The 20,073-nt window shown below is 46.0% G+C and overlaps 1 protein-coding gene across 1 annotated transcript in view; it reads left to right on the forward strand.

The window, feature by feature from the left end:
• The first annotated feature begins 71 nt into the window (after positions 1-71).
• Positions 72-20,073, forward strand: part of BCAR3 (BCAR3 adaptor protein, NSP family member) — a 261,311-nt gene continuing 241,309 nt past the window's right edge. The window contains exon 1 of the mRNA XM_029063375.2: positions 72-202. The gene's annotated coding sequence lies outside the window, so the exon portion shown is untranslated. The remainder of the gene's footprint in view (positions 203-20,073) is intronic.

Raw genomic sequence — 20,073 nt, forward strand, 5'->3', positions numbered from 1 at the left:
GGCCCCCAAGAAGTACAGGTGTGTGCCTTTGAGATTTCCTTTCTCTTTTGTAGCAGGTCAGTGCCCGAGGAGGGTAGGGGAATTTGAGTTTTGTTTTTTTTCTCTTTGTAAGTCTCTCCTTTAGATGTGCCTCAAGAGCAGATTTGAGATGGAAAGTCACTGAGGTTACTAAATTGAGAGGAGAATGACCAGGGTTGTAAAGGTAAGTGGTCTGTAAAGCTTGTACCTACTTCCCCCCCCCACTTTTCTGCTCTCTTTCCATTCCTCTCTGATTCCCCTTCCTTTTTGGGGTTGCCTAGGTGTGTAGGTTTGTCCCATCTGCATGAGGCCTGGGGCTTTTTTGCTAGGGGGGAAATAAGCTTAATAATTTACTTATGATTCTTCTGTTAAGGTATTTTTCTGGCTTTTTAGTATTGCTAAAATTGTCTGTGAAGTCTCTGATTTGACTCTATGTCATTAGAAGTTGTATGGCTAATGCAGACTCTCAAGGTATAGTTTGGCCTCAATTGTTGGAAACATTTTTAGATGAAAATAACATTGAGAATCAGAAACATTTAGATAATGGAGAGTAAATTGTATTCTGAAGGTTCCTCAGAATAATTGGGTTATCCAGGTAACTCATTACTATGGCCCTGACTTTAGGCATGGAGGAATGAGGTTGGCCCTGTGCACTGCAAATATGCATGTCTGAGAGAGGTCTTTATGTAGTAATTTGTGCACTGAAACTGCTGTTTTTTTATTAGTTTGGGGAGTTATCTGCAATTTTGCATTGTGGCCCTGACAGTTGCTGCTTCCAGAAAGTTAATGTGTTTTGTTGTTGTTGTTGTTTTTGTCTGCTTCCTTGCCCTTTGCAATGTTTTTGAAACGGTACTTAAGTGTGTAAGTGTCAAGCACTGTTCTGATCATGGGGGAAGGAACAAATTAATCAGGCTGAATATAGTCCTGAATCACATGGAGTTTACAGTATAAGTAGGAGGGAGACCAGAAAAGCAATGTGGTCTAGTGGAAAGAGCAAGGGCCTGGGAGTCAGAAGTCCTGAGGGCTAATCCTGGCTCTGCCAATTGTCTGCTGTGTGACCTTGGGCAAGCTACTTAGCTTCTCTGTTCCTCATTTGTAAAGTGGGGATTAAGACTGGGAGGCCCATGTGGGACATGGGTTGTCCTGTAGACTGCAAGCTCGTTATGGGCAGGGAATATAATGTTGTTTATAGTGTTGTACTCTCCTATGCACTTACTACAGTGCTCTGCACATGCTAAGTGTTCAATAAATATGATTGACTAGCTTGTATCTACTCTGGTGCTTAATATAGTGCCTGCCCACAAAATGAGTGCTTAATAAATACCATAACCAAACAAAAAAAGATATTGAATCCCTACTTTGCAGTTGAGGAAACTGAGGCAGAGAAGCTGTCTCCCTCACTAGACTGTAAACTCTTTATGTGCAAGCAATGTCCTACCAACCCTGTACTCCCTCAGGCATAGTATGGTGTAATGGATAGAGCTCAAGCCTGAGAGTCAGAAGGTCATGGGTTCTAATCCCTACTCTGTCCCTTGTCTGCTGTGTGACCTTGGAGAAATCACTTCACTTCTCTGTATCTGTTACCTTATCTGTAAAATGGGGATTGAGACCATGAGCCCCACACGAGACAGGAACTGTATCCAACTTGATTTGCCCCATCCTCTCCAGTGCTTAGTACAGTGCTTGTCACAGAGTAAGTGCTTAACAAATACCATCATTATTTGTACAGAACTGCACCCAGTAAGCACTCAAATATGATTAAAGGATTTGCCCTAGGTCACACAGCAGGCATGATAGATAGATAGAACTAGGATTAGAACCCAGGTCTCAGGACTGTGCTTTAAACACTAGGCCACACTTCTTGTTAAGCATTTACTGTGCAACAAACTGATCCAAGCGCAGTAGTGGATAAAAGCTAATCAGAATGGACACAGTCCCTGACCCACAGAGGGCTCTCAGTCTTTATCCCATTTTACTGCTGAGGTAACAGACACAGAGAAGTTCAGTGACTTGCCCGCGGTCACCCAGCAGACATCTGACAGAGCCAGGATTAGAACCCAGGTCCTCTGGCTCCCAGGTCCGTGTTTTATCCAGTAGACCACCTGCAATTATGCAATTAGGACAATAGATCCTAAGTTGGTGGTTTGACACGTGCGTGTATTTTTCCCATCAGTGGACATCATCCTTGAATATAGAGGACAACGATCTATCCCCTACCGAAGTTACTGCTTTAAAGATCTTTTTAGAGCCTCTGTTCAGTCAATCGTATTTATTGAGCACTTACTGTGTGCAGAACACAGTACTAAGTGCTTGGGACAGTACAACATAACAGACGCAATATCCCCAATGAGCTCACAGTCTAAAGGGAGCTTAACCAGTGTGAAAACATTCCAATCTGAGGGGTTCTGCCCCCCTCAGTCTTTCAAAGGCTGGAAGCATAACTCAATCTGCAGCTATGGTGACCCTGAAAATCACACTCATCAGCAAACTAATAATAATGATGGTATTTAAGTGCTTACTATGTGCAAAGCACTGTTGTAAGCGCTGGGGGAGATACAAAGTGATCAGGTTGTCTCACATGGGGCTCACAGTCTTCCTCCCCATTTTACAGATGAGGTAACTGAGGCCAGGAGAAGTTAAGTGACTTGCCCAAAGTCACACAGCTAACAAGTGGCGGAGCTGGGATGGGCTTTGGAGTCAGGGCTCATGAGTTTGAATCCCAGCTCTGCCACTTGTCGGCTGTGTGACTGTGGGCAAGTCACTTAACTTCTCTGTGCCTCAGTTCCCTCATCTGTAAAATGGGGATTAAGACTGTGAGCCCCACGTGGGACAACCTGATTCCCCTATGTCTACCCCAGCGCTTAGAACAGTGCTCGGCACATAGTAAGCGCTTAACAAATACCAACATTATTATTATTATTATTATTAGAACCCATGACCTCTGACTCCCAAGTCCGTGCTCTTTCCACTGAGCCACGCTGCTCCTTGATGGTTTGGTTGGTTTGGGATTGTTGTGGGGGCAGAATTGTTGCCTGGGAAGAAGAGCATGGGCCTGGGAGTCAGAAGGTCGTGGGTTCTAATCCCAGCTCCACTACTTGACTGCTGGGTGACTTTGGGCAAGTCACTTTGTTCCTCTGTGCCTCAGTTACCTCATCTGTAAAATGAGGATTGAGACCGTGAGCCCCATAGGGGGCAGAGACCAACCCGATTATGCTTGTATCCACCTTAGTGCTTAGTACAGTGCCTGGAACATAGTAAGTGCTTAACAAATACCATTATAGAGAAGCAGCATGACTCAGTGGAAAGAGCAAGGGCTTGGTTGTCAGAGGTCATGGGTTCTAATTCTGGCTCCACTTGTCAGCTGTGTGACTTTGTCACTTGACTTCTCTGTGCCTCAGTTACCTCATCTGTAAAATGGGGATTAAGACTGTGAGCCTCACGTGGGACAACCTGATTACTTTGGATCACTCCCAGGGCTTAGTACTGTGCTTGGCATATATAGTAAGCGCTTCACAAGTACCATCATTATTATCTGTGTAGCTGGGGACCATCCATATGCTTCCTTGGGCAAATCCCAGGGAGAAGCAGCATGGCCTAGTGGATAGAGCACAGAGCTGGACGTCAAAAGGACTTGGATTCTAATCCCCGCTCCACCACTTGTCTGCTGTGTGGCCTTGGGCAAACTACTTAAAACTTCTCTGTGCCTTCATTCCTTCATCTGTAAAATGGAGATTAAGACTGTGAGCCCCAAGTGGGACATGAACTGTGTCCAACCTGAATTAGCTTGTATCTACTCTAGTGCCTAGTACGGTGCCTGACACATAGTAAGCGCTCAAATACCATTTTAAAAAAATGGCTGGACCTTCCATATTTTCTAGGTGCTTCCCGTGTTGTCAGAGAGGATGAATGAAATCTCAGTACTATTGACTTGATTTTATTCTCTTCTACCCTTTTTGTTCACTGCTCTCTCCTCTAGTGACTCACTTCAGCTATGGTTCTCACTTAATGTTCTCATTGACACCCAGTCCCATCCCCTCAAAAATCTGTCTCTCTCTCTCTGTCTCTCTCTCTCTGTCTCTCTCTCTCTGTCTCTCTCTCTCTGTCTCTCTCTCTCTGTCTCTGTCTCTCTGTCTCTGTCTCTGTCTCTCTGTCTCTGTCTCTCTGTCTCTCTCTCTCTGTCTCTCCTCTTCTACCTTTTTTGTTCACTGCTCTCTCCTCTAGTGACTCACTTCAGCTATGGTTCTCACTTAATGTTCTCATTGACACCCAGTTCCATCCCCTCAAAAATCTGTCTCTCTGTCTCTCTGTCTCTCTGTCTCTCTGTCTCTCTGTCTCTCTGTGTCTCTCTCTGTGTCTCTCTCTCTCTCTGTGTCTCCCTGTCTCTGTCTGTCTCTGTCTCTCTCTCTCTCTCTGTGTCTCTCTCCTTCCCCACGCCCATCCAGTATGTTGCTTTCACTTTCCACCCTGCTGCCTTGCCTTTAACCTTTCCCCTCTGCCCTGGTTCAACCCTTTCCCCTAGCTGAGTTGTTTCTGGCACTCCTTCAGCTAGAAATCTGTTCAGTGACTTCTAATGAATTCTAACCAGCTGGCTCCTGTCAGAGTCTGTGGCTTAATCATTTGATTTCAACCCCGGGCTTTAGAGAAAACCAGTCCTGTTGTAATCCCTTTCTTTACTCACCATTTCAGCCTCCCAGACTTGGCTCTGCTTTGGCTTATTGTTTCCTCCTTATCTCCAATGAGGCCTAGTACAGCTCTCTCCTTTCGCTCCAGTCTGGGTCTTTGAAGTGCCTCTGCTGCCTTCCCACTTCTGCAGTTCAGCCTGACTTTGACAAGGTCACTCCCTGAAGATACAGGAGCATTGCTCTAGTAATAATAATAATCATAATGATGGTATTTCTTAAGCGCTTATTCTGTGCCAGGCACTGTACTAAGCACTGGGGTGGATCCAAGCCAATCGAGTTGGATACAGTCCCTGTCCCATGTGGGGCTCACGGTCTCAATTCCCATTTTACAGATGAGGAAACTGAGGCACAAAAGTGATTTGCCTAAGGTCACACAGCAGTCAAGTGGTAGAGCTGGGATTAGAGCCCATGACCTTCTGATTCCCAAATCTGTGCTCTATCCACCGTACCATGCTGCTTTTCAGTACATTAAACATGTTAAGGTGTTTCTGCATATGTATGTTTGCATCAATCATTCAACTACTTAATTCCCAAATAGCACTTTCTTATCTTTGCTTCCAAAACTCCTATTTGTGAGTAACTTTCAGTCCTTTAGTCTAAGAACTAAAAGCCCTTAAAGGTGTGTCTCCCCAGTGCTTAGTATCCAGCTCACCATGATGTAGTGGATAGAGCACCGGCCTAGGAATCAGAAGGTCATGGATTCTAATCCCAGCTCCACCACTGTTCTGCTGTGTGACCTTGGGCAAGTCACTTGCCTTCTCTGGGACTCAGTTCCCTCTGTGAAATGGTTTGCTCTTATCCACCCCAGCACTTCATACAGTGTCTGGCGTAGAGTAAGTGCTTAACAAATACCATTATTATTCTGTAACCACCCCAGGGCTTAGTATAGTGATTGGCACATAGTGCTTTAGAATACTACTTCTAGTATTATGTATGTGGTGTGGCCTAGCAGAAACACCGGACCTAAATTCTAATCCTGACTCTGCCACTTGTCTGCCATTCACCCTTGGGCAACAAAAGCCTTTTGTGGCTCATTTTCCTCATCTGTAAAATGGGAATTGGATAATGATTCTCTCCCCCCGACACACACCTTCGTAGACTATGAACCTCATTTAGGATAGGAATGATTATCCAACCTGATTATCTTGATTTTTTTTTTCCTCACAAATTTAGGACTTAACTGAAATCTTGTGATATGTCATAAACCCTAATGTTTATCGCACATATACCCTAATGTTTAGCACATAACACTTAACTAATATTCTCTATTACTTCCTCCAATCTATAACTTATTTTTGCATCTTTGTCCTTGCCAGATTGTAACCTCCTTGAAGGCAGGGATTGTCCACTAATTTCACTTGTGCTCTCCCAAGTACTCTATTACATTGTACTCTCCCAAGTGCTTAGTACAGTGCTCTTCACACTGTAAGTCCTCAAATGTAATTGATTAGTACAGTGCTCTGCACACAGGTGCTCAAATACCATTCACTTGTACAGGATAAATCTCTACCATATCAGAAATGGTTCTTAGCTGTTGGCACTCTGCCCCAATAGGGCAGTGGGGAAAGGTGAGTGAAAAATTATTCTTTTTCCTCTCCCTTCCCTCCTCTCCCACTATGTAAACATGTGAAGGGAAGCTTCTGCAGACTGAAGCGACCCTATTCTTTCACTATGCAAGTGAGAGAACAGAGCTGATAATTATTATAATTATCATCTTTCAAGATATTAACTCTTCTTATTTAAGACTGAGTAATTCAACTAATTTTTACAGCACAATTAGTATACTAAGCGCTCTCTTTCAACACCTTAACTTAATAGAAGGGTTATTGTACTATAAAAGTTCTTGAACATCTTTACCAGTGTGTCTTTGTTCTAAAGCCTTGAAGCTTACAGCTGACTTCTTTAGGAGGCTCAGTGAATTTGCCATAATTAATCAGATAATCACTAAATAAATTCCCCCCCAAATGTCAGCAGATGGCTTCAAAAAATCCAGCGGAATTTGTTTATCCTATGATTATAAGGTTGTTGCTGTTATTGCACGGAAGGAAAAGTAGAAGCTCAGCACTTGTGTCTGCACCTGTTTTTTGTTTTTTTTTTAAAAAAGCCAAGCCAGTGTTTTTTTTTCTTCACCTCCTACAAACCCAACACTAGAGTCCAATGAGCCTCAAAAATTACAGTTCTGTTGCAAAAGTTTATATCATGTATTCATGCTCCCTTGTAGATTGGGCTTACCGAAGGCAAGCATTTTCCACCAGACCCAAACCTGTCAATGAGTGGTATTTTGTTGAGGCCTTACTTTATGCAGTTATAACTATAACTGAACTAAACACTTGAGAGAATACAATGCAGAAGAATTAATAGACACTTTCCCTTGCCCACAAGTTCACTGGGGGCCAGGAACATGTCTACCAACTATGTTGGACTGAATTCTCCCAAGCGCTTAGTACAGTGCTCTGCAGATAGGGCTCAAATACCATGGATTGATGGATTGAAATGCTTAGTACAGTGTTCTGCACTCAGCTTGATTGAATAAGGAGTTTACAGTCTAGAGGGGGACACGGGCTTTAAAATAAAATACAGATATGTACATAAGAGCTGATGGGGTGAATATCGAATTCTTAGATGACGTGGATAGGGCATGGGCTTGGGAGTCAAAAGAACCCGGGTTCTAATCCCTGATCCATCACTTGCCTTCTGGGTGACCTTGGACAAGTCACTTCGCTTCTCTGTGCCTGTTACCTCATCTATACAATGGGGCTTAAGACCCTGAGCCCCATCTGGGACAGGGACTGCACCCAACCCAATTTGCTTGTATCCCCAACAGCACTTAGCACAGTGCCTGACAAAGAGTAAGCGCTTAACAAAGACCAGTAGTAATAGGGAAAATAATCAGGGAAGACCTCTCGGAAGAGATGTGAATTTAATGGATGAGCAGTATGGGGTGGAGGTGGCTTTGGTGAAGCTGCTCTAGACGCCAAATATGGCATCTTGCTCCAGGACTCTCAGGGTTTAGCAAGGTTGGATAGTGTAACTACCCTGGCTGCCTCTGACTCCAGTGGAATCTCCCCTCCCTGTTACAGTTGGTGCTAGGTTGAGCCCGTCCTCTGAATTTGAGCCTCTCAAAAGGCACGATAGCTTTCTTGATTAGGTTTTCTATTTCCTTTTCTATCCTTGCATCATCAGACAGTGGGTTCCCCAGGGAAAGAATCAGTGACGGCATCCAGCCTGAGGCACGGTTATTGTTTGCCAGGTTTGGTTATAAACTTCGAAGTGTGGTACATAACATCCATCGTCTTCTGACCCATTTCCCGGTTCGGGGCACTTGGTTGGTTCTGGGGCCAGAAGGAGTAGATCAAACAAGCGGTGGGGAAAATAGGACACTGATCTCCCCAAGCTGCAGGAGAAGAGGCAGAGAAGGATGGTAATTGGGGGGTGGGGGGAGGGATGAAGGGGTTAAGGGAAGAGCAGGACAAGTGAAAGAAAAACTAGCTTACCTGGTGAAAGGGGACAGCGATAAGAAGTTTCCAGCCCTAAGGCCAATAACAGCTGGCTGACTTGGTTGTGATCCAATCCACCCCTAAGATCTCCAAGACATTTCATATCTATTGAGTGCTTAAATTGTGCAGAGCGCTCTACTAAGCAGTTGGAGTGAACAATATAACACAGTTGGTGGGCACAATCCCTGCCCACAACAAGCATAATATCCTATGCCTGTCTGTGGCAAAAATCACCTAAGGGTTTCTCTTGGAGTAGAATGAAGCCAAACCTGTGGGAAGGATGATGTTTTGGGGTTTTTTTATATAGAATTCAGCACTGACGGTGCCATGAGGAGGTAGAGGAGCTCTGTTGTACTCTCCCAAGTGTTTAGTACAGTGCTCTGCACACAAGCGCTTAATAAAGACTAAAAGCAGTGTGGTCTAGTGGATAGAGCATGGGCCTGGGAGTCAGAAGGACCTGGGTTCCAATCCTGCCTCCACCTCTTGTTTGCAGTGTGACCTTGGGCAAGTCACACAACTTTTCTGGGCCCCAGTTCCCCCATCTGTAAAATGGAGATGAATAATGGAATTGAAGCACTTATAAAGTGCTAGGATAGAAACAAGCAAATCAGATTGGACACAGTCCCTGACCCACATGGGGATTAGAACTGTAAACCCCATTTTGCAGAAGAAGGATCCGAGGCCCAGAGAAGTTAAGTAACTTGCCCCAAGTCATACAGCAGATTAGTGGCAGAGCTGGGAGTAGAACCCAAGTCCTTCTGACTCCCGGCCCTCTATTCTACAACACTGGGAAGTGCTGCTTCTCTGTTTTGGTTTTCTGCAGCCGAATACCTTTCTTCTAAGGAGATAGGGCACTAGAGTTCAGAGGGTTACCTGCACAATCCCACTCTGAGGTCGATAGGCATCGTAAAGGAACTGGGGGGAGCATTTGTTCTAAAGGAATGTTTTACCCAGATAGGGAACATATTTAATCTGGAACACCAACTCCGTAGATTTCTAAGCATTTACACATTCAGGACGGCAAACTGGCTGTCCTCTGACTTCTAAGCAAAGGCTCAGCACTAAAAAGGACTTGAGGCAGTGTGGCTTAGTGGAAACAGCACAGGCTTGGGAGTCAGAGGATGTGGGTTCTAATCGTGACTCTGCCACTTGACTGCTGTGTGACCTTGGGCAAGTCACTTCTCTGTGCCTCAGTTACCTCATTTGTAAAATGGGGATTAAGACTGTGAGCCCCATGTGGGACAACCTGTAACTACCTCAGCGCTTAGAACAGTGCTTGGCACATAGTGTTGAACAAATACCGTTAATTATTAATACCATATTATTATTCAGTTCCCAAGCATGGCTTAGAAGCAGCATGGCTTAGTGGAAAGAGCACGGGCTTGGGAGTCCTAATCTGGACTCCACCACTTGTCAGCTGAGTGACTTTGGGCAAGTCACTTAACTTCTCTGTGTCTCAGTTACCTCAGCTGGAAAATGGGGATTAAGACTGTGAGACCCACGTGGGACAAGCTGATTACCTTGTATCTACCCCAGCACTTAGAACAGTGCTTGGCATGTAGTGAGCGCTTAAGAAATACCATCATCATTATTATTATCTATGCATTCAGTATTTTATTTGGAATAGCTCAAAACCAAGAAACCCTTTCAATTTGAGGAAAAGTTCATTGGTCTCAGGAGTCATACTACCAAATAGGGTTGACACGCGGGTGGACTTTCCACACTATCCTAAGGTCAGACAGTCAGGGCCCCGGGTTCTGTCTCTACTTGACTCTTTCGACCCATCTGAGGACGGGAGGCTAGAGATGGATGGGGAAAATTGTTTTGAGAAAATAAAAATGGAGCCCATCAGGACATAACTATTTTATGACTAAGAGAAGAGATTCTGAAGGTCCAAATGAAGAAAGATACAGAATCCTGATAACACTTGCCGATCGCAAACCAGGGAACGTGTGGGTTTTTGTGGTTCCTGAGGTATGGTAGCGATGTCTATTCTAGGCCTGATCCTGGGAGCCTTGTGGCCTTGGCATTGGAAAGCTTACTCTGTCCTGGGCCTGAAATAGAAGCAGCAATACTACAGGCGTGACCTAAACTGCCTATTTTTTCTTCCTTGGAAGTTTCCATCAGTCATATCTATTGAGCACTTAACTGTGTGCAGAACACTGTACTAAGCACGTGGGAGAGTGCAGTATAACAGAGTTGGTAGACATGTTCCCTGCCCACAATGAGCTTACAACCTAGAAGGTTATACAGACATTAATAGAAATAAATCAGTGGCAAGAGCATGGGCTTGGGAGTCAGAGGACATGGGTTCAAATCCAGGATCCTCCACTTGTCTGCTGTGTGACCTGGGGCAAGCCAATTAACTTCTCTGTGCCTCAGTTACCTCATCTGGAAAATGGGGATTAAGACTGTGAGCCCCACATGAGGCAACCTGATTACCTTGTATCTACCTCATTGCTTAGAACAGTGCTTGGCACATAGTAAGCACTTAACAAATACCATCATTATTATTGTTTGCAGCACTTTTTCACTACACACTGACATACCTACCTTTGTTTCACTCTTAAGTGCTTAACAAATACTGTCATTACTATTATTATTATTATTATTAAGTGCTGCTGGTCTGAGAGAGGAGATAATAATCTAAGCTACTGGAGGAGCTGACACTGTATTCAGCGCTGTCCCTTCAGCTCCAGCGCTCGCCCTGCTCCGGGTAGTAATAATATTTTCGAGGCACTTACTGTGTGCACAACACTGTATTAAGCTCTGGGAGAAAATACACAGGTGGGAATTAAAGATGGTCTTTGTCCTTCGTGGGATCACGTGGTTGATGAGGTCTGAGGGTGACATGGTGAGGCCCTCCCCACCGGAGTCCATGACAGCATCTGCCAGAAGGCTTCTGCCATTTTGATGAGAAATTTACCAAGGCTATTTATCTGAGCGGCTGGGAAGAGCTCGCATTGCAACCTCTTTTAATCAGTGGTGTTTATCGAGTGCTTGTTTGCCGAGCACTGTACTAAGTGCTTGGGAGTATTATTACTATTATTAGCATTGTGTTGGACAATAATCATAATGACTCTTACTATGCGTCAAATGCTGGGCTAGATAGGTGATCCCCACTATCAAGGAGCTTACCATCTAGAGACGAGCACAGGTAATAAAATAAATAACAGATTCATTCATTCATTCAATAGTATTTATTGAGCGCTTACTATATGCAGAGCACTGTACTAAGCGCTTGGGATGAACAAGTCGGCAACAGATAGAGACAGTCCCTGCCGTTTGACGGGCTTACAGTCTAATCGGGGGAGACGGACAGACAAGAAGAATGGCAATAAATAGAGTCAAGGGGAAGAACATCTCGTAAAAACAATGGCGACTAAATAGAATCGAGGCGATGTACAATTCATTAACAAAATAAATAGGGTAACGGAAATATATACAGTTGAGTGGACGAGTACAGTGCTGTGGGGATGGGAAGGGAGAGGTGGAGGAGCAGAGGGAAAAGGGGAAAAAGAGGGTTAAGCTGCGGAGAGGTGAAGGGGGGATGGCAGAGGGAGTAGAGGGAGAAGAGGAGCTCAGTCTGGGAAGGCCTCTTGGAGGAGGTGAGTTTTAAGTAGGGTTTCGAAGAGGGAAAGAGAATCAGTTTGGCGGAGGTGAGGAGGGAGGGCGTTCCGGGACCGCGGGAGGACGCGACCCGGGGGTCGACGGCGGGACGGGCGAGACCGAGGGACGGCGAGGAGGTGGGCGGCGGAGGAGCGGAGCGTGCGGGGTGGGCGGTAGAAAGAGAGAAGGGAGGAGAGGTAGGAAGGGGCAAGGTGACGGAGAGCCTTGAAGCCTAGAGTGAGGAGTTTTTGTTTGGAGCGGAGGTCGATAGGCGACCACTGGAGTTGTTTAAGAAGGGGAGTGACATGCCCAGATCGTCTCTGCGGGAAGATGAGCCGGGCAGCGGAGTGAAGAATAGACTGGAGCGGGGCGAGAGAGGAGGAAGGGAGGTCAGAGAGAAGGCCGACACAGTAGTCTAGCCGGGATATAACGAGAGCCCGTAACAGTAAAGTAGCCGTTTGGGTGGAGAGGAAAGGGCGGATCTTGGCGATATCGTAGAGGTGAAACTGGCAGGTCTCAGTAACGGATAGGATGCGTGGGGTGAACGAGAGAGACGAGTCAAGGATGACACCGAGATCGCGGGCCCGAGAGACGGGAAGGACGGTCGTGCCATCCACGGTGATAGAGAAGTCTGGGAGAGGACCGGGTCTGGGAGGGAAGATGAGGAGCTCAGTCTCGCTCATGTCGAGTTTTAGGTGGCGGGCCGACATCCAGGTGGAGACGTCCCGGAGGCGGGAGGAGATGCGAGCCCGAAGGGAGGGGGAGAGGACAGGGGCGGAGATGTAGATCTGCGTATCATCTGCGTAGAGATGGTAGTCGAAGCCGTGAGAGCGAATGAGTTCACCGAGGGAGCGAGTGTAAATGGAGAACAGAAGAGGGCCAAGAACTGACCCTTGAGGAACTCCAACAGTTAAAGGATGGGAGGGGGAGGAGGCTCCGGCGAAGGAGTCCGAGAATGACCGGCCAGAGAGGTGAGAGGAGAACCGGGAGAGGACGGAGTCCGTGAAGCCGAGGTGAGATAAGGTATGGAGGAGGAGGGGATGGTCGACAGTGTCAAAGGCAGCAGAGAGGTTGAGGAGGATTAGAATGGAGTAGGAGCCATTGGATTTGGCAAGAAGGAGGTCACGGGTGACCTTAGAGAGAGCAGTCTTGGTAGAGTGGAGGGGACGGAAGCCAGATTGGAGGGGGTCTAGGAGAGAATGGGAACAGATGCCTTGGGTCCAATCCCAACCTGCCAGGGCAAGTGTCATTGCTTGACCTGGATATCTCAGATGACAGAAAGGACCCCCAGAGTGATGGGACGGGAGCTGGCTTAATGGGATCCCCAGATCTCTCTGTCAGGATATTCCCAGGAGGGCTACTTCATAACTGCTCCTGGAGATATGGGCAGCTTGCCAACAAAGAGGGCCTCAGGTTTGGGCTTGATAGGCGATGGTCACAGTGTGTACAAGGTACCATTTGGGGGAATAAATCTGCAAAGCAAAAGCATATGGCTAAGCACAGAGTAAACAGGCTCATTGTAAGAGGCTCCACTCTTTCATCCAAGTGATCCAGAGAGATGTTCAAAGGCAGACTCCTTTATGTGCCTTGGTTGAGTGGATTTGCTGATTCAGGAGGTAGTTAAATACTCTTGGTCTGGGGCCCAGTGACTGGGGGGGTAAGGGGTAGGACTTCGAAACCAGATCAGACGGACACATGCAAGTGGAATTCTGCACTACAATAATGCTCCTTTTGCAGGTTGCGAATGCTTTTGCAGAATTCCAGTCCAGCCTGCACAGTGAAGAATGCAAGAGCCATTTAGAAGCCTGACTCTTCACAAAGGCTGCCCTAATAGATTCTTTTCAGAGACTGTGGAACTTCGGCTGGGGGAGAGAATCCTCTGAACGATTTGTCAAAACGCTGGCTAATGACACCTTATTAAGATCTTGGGGGACAATGGTTTGAGCAAAGGAACGATGCAGCCCACTGGGAGATTAGAACTGGTGAATGAGGTGATTGAAGGGCTGTTCAATGAACTTTTTGACATTGCGTATTCCTCCTCGTTAACCGGGGAGGGAAGTAGGTCTGGTGAGTCTGGCTAAACTTTGCCTAAGCTAGGCTATTGTTGTGAGCCTGCTTGTCTGTTTCAGCCCGAAGGGCACATGTGATGTCTCTGACAGTTTGAGCCCTTAGAGACACAACTGTTTAAAAAGCTGTCTATTGTGATCAGTAGTTGGGATTCACTCATATGAAAATCCCTCCTGGGACAGAAGGAAGCGTGAGGTCTGGGGATAGTGAAGTTACCAACAGGCGAGAACGGTTTTATTATAAATCATTACGGTATTTTCCCACTACGTATGTGTCAAGTACCATTGTAAGCACTGGGATGGATTCAAGTTAATCGTGTCGGACACAGTCCCACAGGGGCTCACGGTCTAAGAGGGAGAACTGGTATTTAATCTCCATTTTACAGGTGAGGGAACAGAGAAATGAGACGACTTGTCCAAGGTCACATGGCAGGCAAGAGGTGGAGCCAAGATTGAAACCCATCCAGAAAGATGGTATTACTGACAGGAACAGGTTTGCTATATTTCTGTTTAGCTTTTCAAGATGTCTACTCCCTCTAGACTGTAAAATCGTGGTAGGCAGAGGACATGTCTACCAAATCTATTAAGTTTTACTCACCCAAGTGCTTAGTGTGGTGCTCTGCAGACAGTAAGCACTCATAAATACAACTGATTGAAGAAAAATAGACTGGCTCCCACTGGTGCCTTGCCCAGAGCCAGCTTTAAAAAAAAATTGAACTAAAATATGTCAAAATCTTTAACAAGACCAATTGGTGAGTTTCAAAGTCCTGTTTCCTGGCTCTCATTTCTATCAATAAGTGGTATTTATTCAACACTGTGTGCAAAGCACTGTTCTGAACCCTTTTTCCCAAATCATCGTATTTATCCCCCAAATTTTAACCAAGGAAAGCATGGTACTGAAACAGTCAAGATCCCCCTAGAGCAAATTATTCTACCAATTAAAAATTACCAGGCAGATCAGAAATTAATGACAGTTAAAAATACGATTTGTAACATTTATTCTCAGTGGACAATTTAACTTTGGTTTCTAAGTTTGTAAACATACCTTTTTGATTAACATGAGTAAAGTTTGATTGTTCTTGACCTTGGATTTTGTCTAGAGAAATAAGCTAAGGTCAGTGTTTTGGCTCATAGCAAGCACTTGATGAATAAAATTAATAGACAAGGAGAAAATATAGGAAAACAATCTTCGAAATGATGCTCTCCTTTGTTGGAAAACCATATGCAATTCATTTCTTGGGTTGAATCCCCCCATGTAACAATTATTTATGAGATATTCATGATGCCTCTAGATCCCTTATCCCTTCATCAGTCTCATACCACCAAACCACAGCCCTGGATCACCTCCATAGTCTGCTTCCTTCTCTCCTGTGCATGAGCCACAGAGTGCTGTTAGCAGAAATTTAGATACCAGGCTGACTTTGTACACCTCAGCTTCATCCTTGCGTGCTTTAACTCTGCCCTCTCCTCTTCCTGACAGTTATTTCTCCATCCTTATTGACACCTATACCCACTGCCTTTGCCAGTTTTTTCAGATGTTTCTCTCCTCAAACCCTCTGTCCTCCCACCTTCCCCATCCCTTGCCCACTAGTGACCTGGCTACCTAATTTGAGAAAATTGAATCCACCAGGCCTGATCTCCCTGAAATCTCCTCTACTCCTTTCTTTCATTCATTCAATAGTATTTATTGAGCGCTTACTATGTGCAAAGCACTGTCCTAAGCGCTTGGAATGTACAATTCGGCAACAGATAGAGACAATCCCTGCCCATTGACGGGCTTACAGTCTCGTCGGGGGAGAGAGACGGACAAAAACAAGGCAACTTAATAGCAATAAATAGAATCAAGGGGATGTACTCCTCATTAAAAAAATAAATAGGGTAATAAAAATATATACAAATGAGCACAGTGTAGGGGGGCGGGGGGTGGAGGGAGAGGGAGAGGAGTAGAGGGAAGGGGGGGGAAGGGGGCTTAGCTGAGGGGAGGTAAAGGGGGGGGCAGTTGAGGGAGCAGAGGGAAAAGGGGAAGCTCAGTCTGGGAAGGCCTCTTGGAGGAAGTGAGCTCTCAGTAGGGCTTTGAAAAAGAGAAGAGAGTTAGTTTGGCGGAGGTGAGGAAGGAGGACATTCCAGGTCAGCGGGAGGACGTGGGCCAGGGGTCGGCGGGACAGGCGAGAACGGGGGACAGTGAGGAGGTGAGCGGCAGAGGAGCGGAGCGTGCGGGGTGGACAGTAGAAAGAGAAGGGGGGAGAAGTAGGAGAGGCAAGGTGATGGAAAGCCTTGAAGCCTAGAGTGAGAAGAAGTTTTTGTTTCATGCAGAGGTTGATAGGCAAACACTGGAGGTTTTTAAGGAGGGGAGTGACATGTCCGGAGCGTTTCTGCAGGAAGATGAGCCGGGCAACAGAATGAAGAATAGACTGGAGCGGGGAGAGATGGGAGGAAGGGAGATCAGAGAGAAGGCTGACATAATAATCCAGCTGGGATATTATGAGAGTCTGTACCAGTAAGATAGCTGTTTGGATGGAGAGGAAAGGGCAGACCTTGGCGATATTGTAAAGGTGAGATCGGCAGGCCTTGGTGACGGATTGGATGTGTGGGGTGAACGAGAGAGCCGAAATAAGGATGACACCAAGGTTGCGGGTTTGAGAGTCGGGAAGGATGGTCGTACCATCCACAGTGACAGGGAAGTCAGGAAGAGGACAGGACTTGGGAGGGAAGATGAGGAGCTCAGTCTTGGCCATGTTGAGTTTTAGGTGGAGGGCAGACATCCAGCTGGAGACGTCCTGGAGGCAGGAGGAGATATGAGCCTGAAGGGAGGGGGAGAGAACAGGGGCTCTCCAGTCCCTCCCCACCCCTGCCCCTTCTTCAACTTTCCCATCACTGTAGATGGCACCACCAACCTTTGTCTCACAAGCCTTGTTGTTATCCTTGACTCCTTTCTCTCACTCAACCCACATATTCTAGTGGATATCACTAAATCCTATCAGTTCAATCTTCACAACATCGCTAAAATCTGCCCTTTCCTCTCCATCTAAACTGCTACCAGGTTAATCCAAGCACCTAGCCTATCCTACTTTGATTACTGTATCAGCCCCCTTGCTGACCTCCCAGCCTCCTCTCTCTCCCCATTCCTGTCCCTCCTTCACTCTGCTGCCTGGGTCATTTTTGTATGAAAATATTTAGCTCGTTTTTTTCCCATTCCTTGAGAACCTCCAGTGGTTGCTAATCCACCTCCATATCAAACTCCTTACCATTGGGTTTAAAGCACTCACTGACCTCACCCCCCTTAACCTCACCAATCTCCTACTATCTCAGCCCACACACTTCACTCCTCTAATGCCAGTGTACCCCCTGAACCTCAATCTTGCCTATCTCACCACCAGCCTCTTGCCCATGGCCTGCCTCTGGCCTGGAATGTCCTGCTTTGCACATAGTAAGCGCTTAAATACCATTATTATTATTATATATGACAGCCAATTCACTCCCCCTTGCTGCACCCTCAGCCTTACTGAAGGCCCATCTCCTCCAAGATGCCTTCTTTGATTAAGCCCTCATTTCCCATTTTCCCACTCTTGTCTCTGTTGCCCTGACTTGCTCCTTTTGCTCATCCCCTCCCGCTCCTGCCCTACAGCACTTAGGTACATTTCTGGAATTTATATTAATGTCTGCCTTCATTAGCTGTGGGCAGATAATGTCTATTGTCCTTTCCCAAGCAACTAGTATAGTGCTCTGCATACATTATGCACTCAAATACAATTGATGCTCCACTATTAGTGCAAATCTTCACATAATACTAAACTCAGTATCAGCAGTTTGCAATCATATTTTGAATAAAGTAACAAGATCAGCAAGCAGGACTCACTAAGAAATTTAGTTTCTATTTACTTTCACTATTTCAAAAAATATTATTCAGAAACTTGTTATATAGTCCCTGTTTTTCCATAGGTCTCAAACAATGTTCAATAAGAGAAGCCAGGCAGAATTAGATTACCCTCTGGATATGAGAGAACCAGATGGCACTTTTCCTATATTGCTCTAAATTCGTACCCGTTCAGGTCTCCTCTCTGAACCAACACACGCACTTGGACTCTTACCTTGTGGTGAAGGCTGGAACCTCCAGGTTTTTGCATCAAATGCCTAGTACAGTGCTCTGTACCCAGTAGGCACTCAAATACCACTGGTGATAATGGTCTATAGTGTCTACCAACTCTGTTCTTTTGCATGCTTCCACATAGTAAGTGTTCAGTAAATACCACTGATGATAAAAATGGTCCATCTGTGGGTTGGAGAGTGATCTCCAGCCTGCCAGGACAGCTTTCCTTGTTCCTAGAGTCACGATAAACCGGCAAGTCTGTGCGTGCTGGGACGGACAGTAACGTATGCTGTTTTCAGCATTGGTTCGCTGGAGAGATGGTTCTGTTCAAACGCCTGAAGGCTTTGGCCTTAGTTTAATGTAAACACGGAGGGGACCAGGGTGGGGAAGGAGAAAAGAGCACGGTCTGGGCAAACTGAATCTTGTCTGTAGTTTCTTTTGGCTTTCTTCTTCTAGACAGCACAATAGTTTGAGTTTCAAGGGGGATTTCCATGTTTGAGGGGGGCGGGGAGGGCGGATGGGCAAAAAGTGGAATCTACCCAATTGGTTTATGGACCTTAAGGAACCAGGACATCCATGTAAGTGGTGGACTAAAATAAGGCTCTTGAAAGCTTTATGTTGAAGTGAAAAAAGTTGGGACATGGGAGAGGAGGAGTAGGCAAGCTATCTTCAGGGCTCTGGTGTACTATGTTGTCAAATTGCCATAACAGGGCTTGTTTGAGGGGCTGAGTAACAATAGTAATTGAGGTATTTCAGTAGCATTGAATGCTTACTGTGTGCAGATCACTGTACTAAGCACTTTGGAGAGTACAGTATAACACATTCCCTGCCCACAACAAGCTTCCAGGCTAGTGGGCGTGACAGACATTAATATAAATAGGTAAATTACAGGTACGCACATAAGTACAGTGAGAAAGTTAGCTTTAGGGAAGCAAAGAGTATGAGCTGGGTTGCAGTAGGAGAGTAGAGGTGAGGTAGGAGGGGGCAAGGTGATTGACTGCTTTAAATCCAATGGTGAGGAGTTTTTATTTGACGTGGAGGTGGATGGGCAACCACTGGAGTTTCTTGAGGAATGGGGAAGCATGTCCTAAGTATACTTGTAGAAAAATGATCTGGGCAGCAGAGTGAAGTATGGACTGGTATGGGAAGAGACAAGAGACTGGGAGGTCAGCTAGGAGGCTAATACAGTAATCAAGGTGAGATATGATAAGTGATTACATTAGCATGGTAGTTTGAGTAGAGAGGAAAGAGCGGATTTTAGCAATGCTGTGAAGGTGGAACCGATAGGATTTAGTGATGGATCAAATGTGTGTTGAACGAGAGAGAGGATTCAAGGATAACACCGAGGTTATGGGCTTGTGAGACAGGAAGGATGGTGGTGCCATGTACAGTAATGGGAAAGTCAGGGGAAGGATGGATTTTGGGTGGGGAGAGAAGGAGTTCTGGACATGTTAAGTTTGAGGTGCTGGGACAACAACTAAACAGAGATGTCTTGAAGGCAAGAAGAAATGAGATTGGAGAGAGATTAGGGATGGAGATGTAGAGGGGAATCATCTGCATAGAGGAGGTAGTTGAAGCCATGGGAGCAAATGAGTTCTCCAAGGGAAAGGATGTAGATGGAGAAAAGAAGGGGACCCAGAATTGAACCTTAAGGAATCCCACAGTTATGGGGTGGGAGGCAGAGGAGGAGCCCACAGAAATGAGCAACCAGAGAGATAGGAAGAGAACCAGGAGAGGACAGTGTCAGCATAGCCGAGGTTGGATAACGTTTCCAGGAGAAGGGGGTGGTTGATAATGTCAAAGGCAGCTGAGAAGTCAGAGGACTAGGTTGGAGTAGGAGCCATTGGATTTGGCAAGATCATTGGTGACCTTTGAGAGGATGGTTTCTGAGGAATGAAGGGGAAGTAGCATGGCTCAGTGGAAAGAGCCTGGGCTTCGGAGTCAGAGGTCATGGGTTTGACTCCCGGCTCTGCCACTTGTCAACTGTGTGACTGTGGGCGAGTCACTTCACTTCTCTGTGCCTCAGTTACCTCATCTGTAAAATGGGGATTAACTGTGAGCCTCACGTGGGACAACCTGATTACCCTGTATCTACCCCAGCGCTTAGAACAGTG

The sequence above is a fragment of the Ornithorhynchus anatinus genome, chromosome 4 (assembly GCF_004115215.2).
Source record: "Ornithorhynchus anatinus isolate Pmale09 chromosome 4, mOrnAna1.pri.v4, whole genome shotgun sequence".
NCBI lineage: Eukaryota > Metazoa > Chordata > Mammalia > Monotremata > Ornithorhynchidae > Ornithorhynchus > Ornithorhynchus anatinus.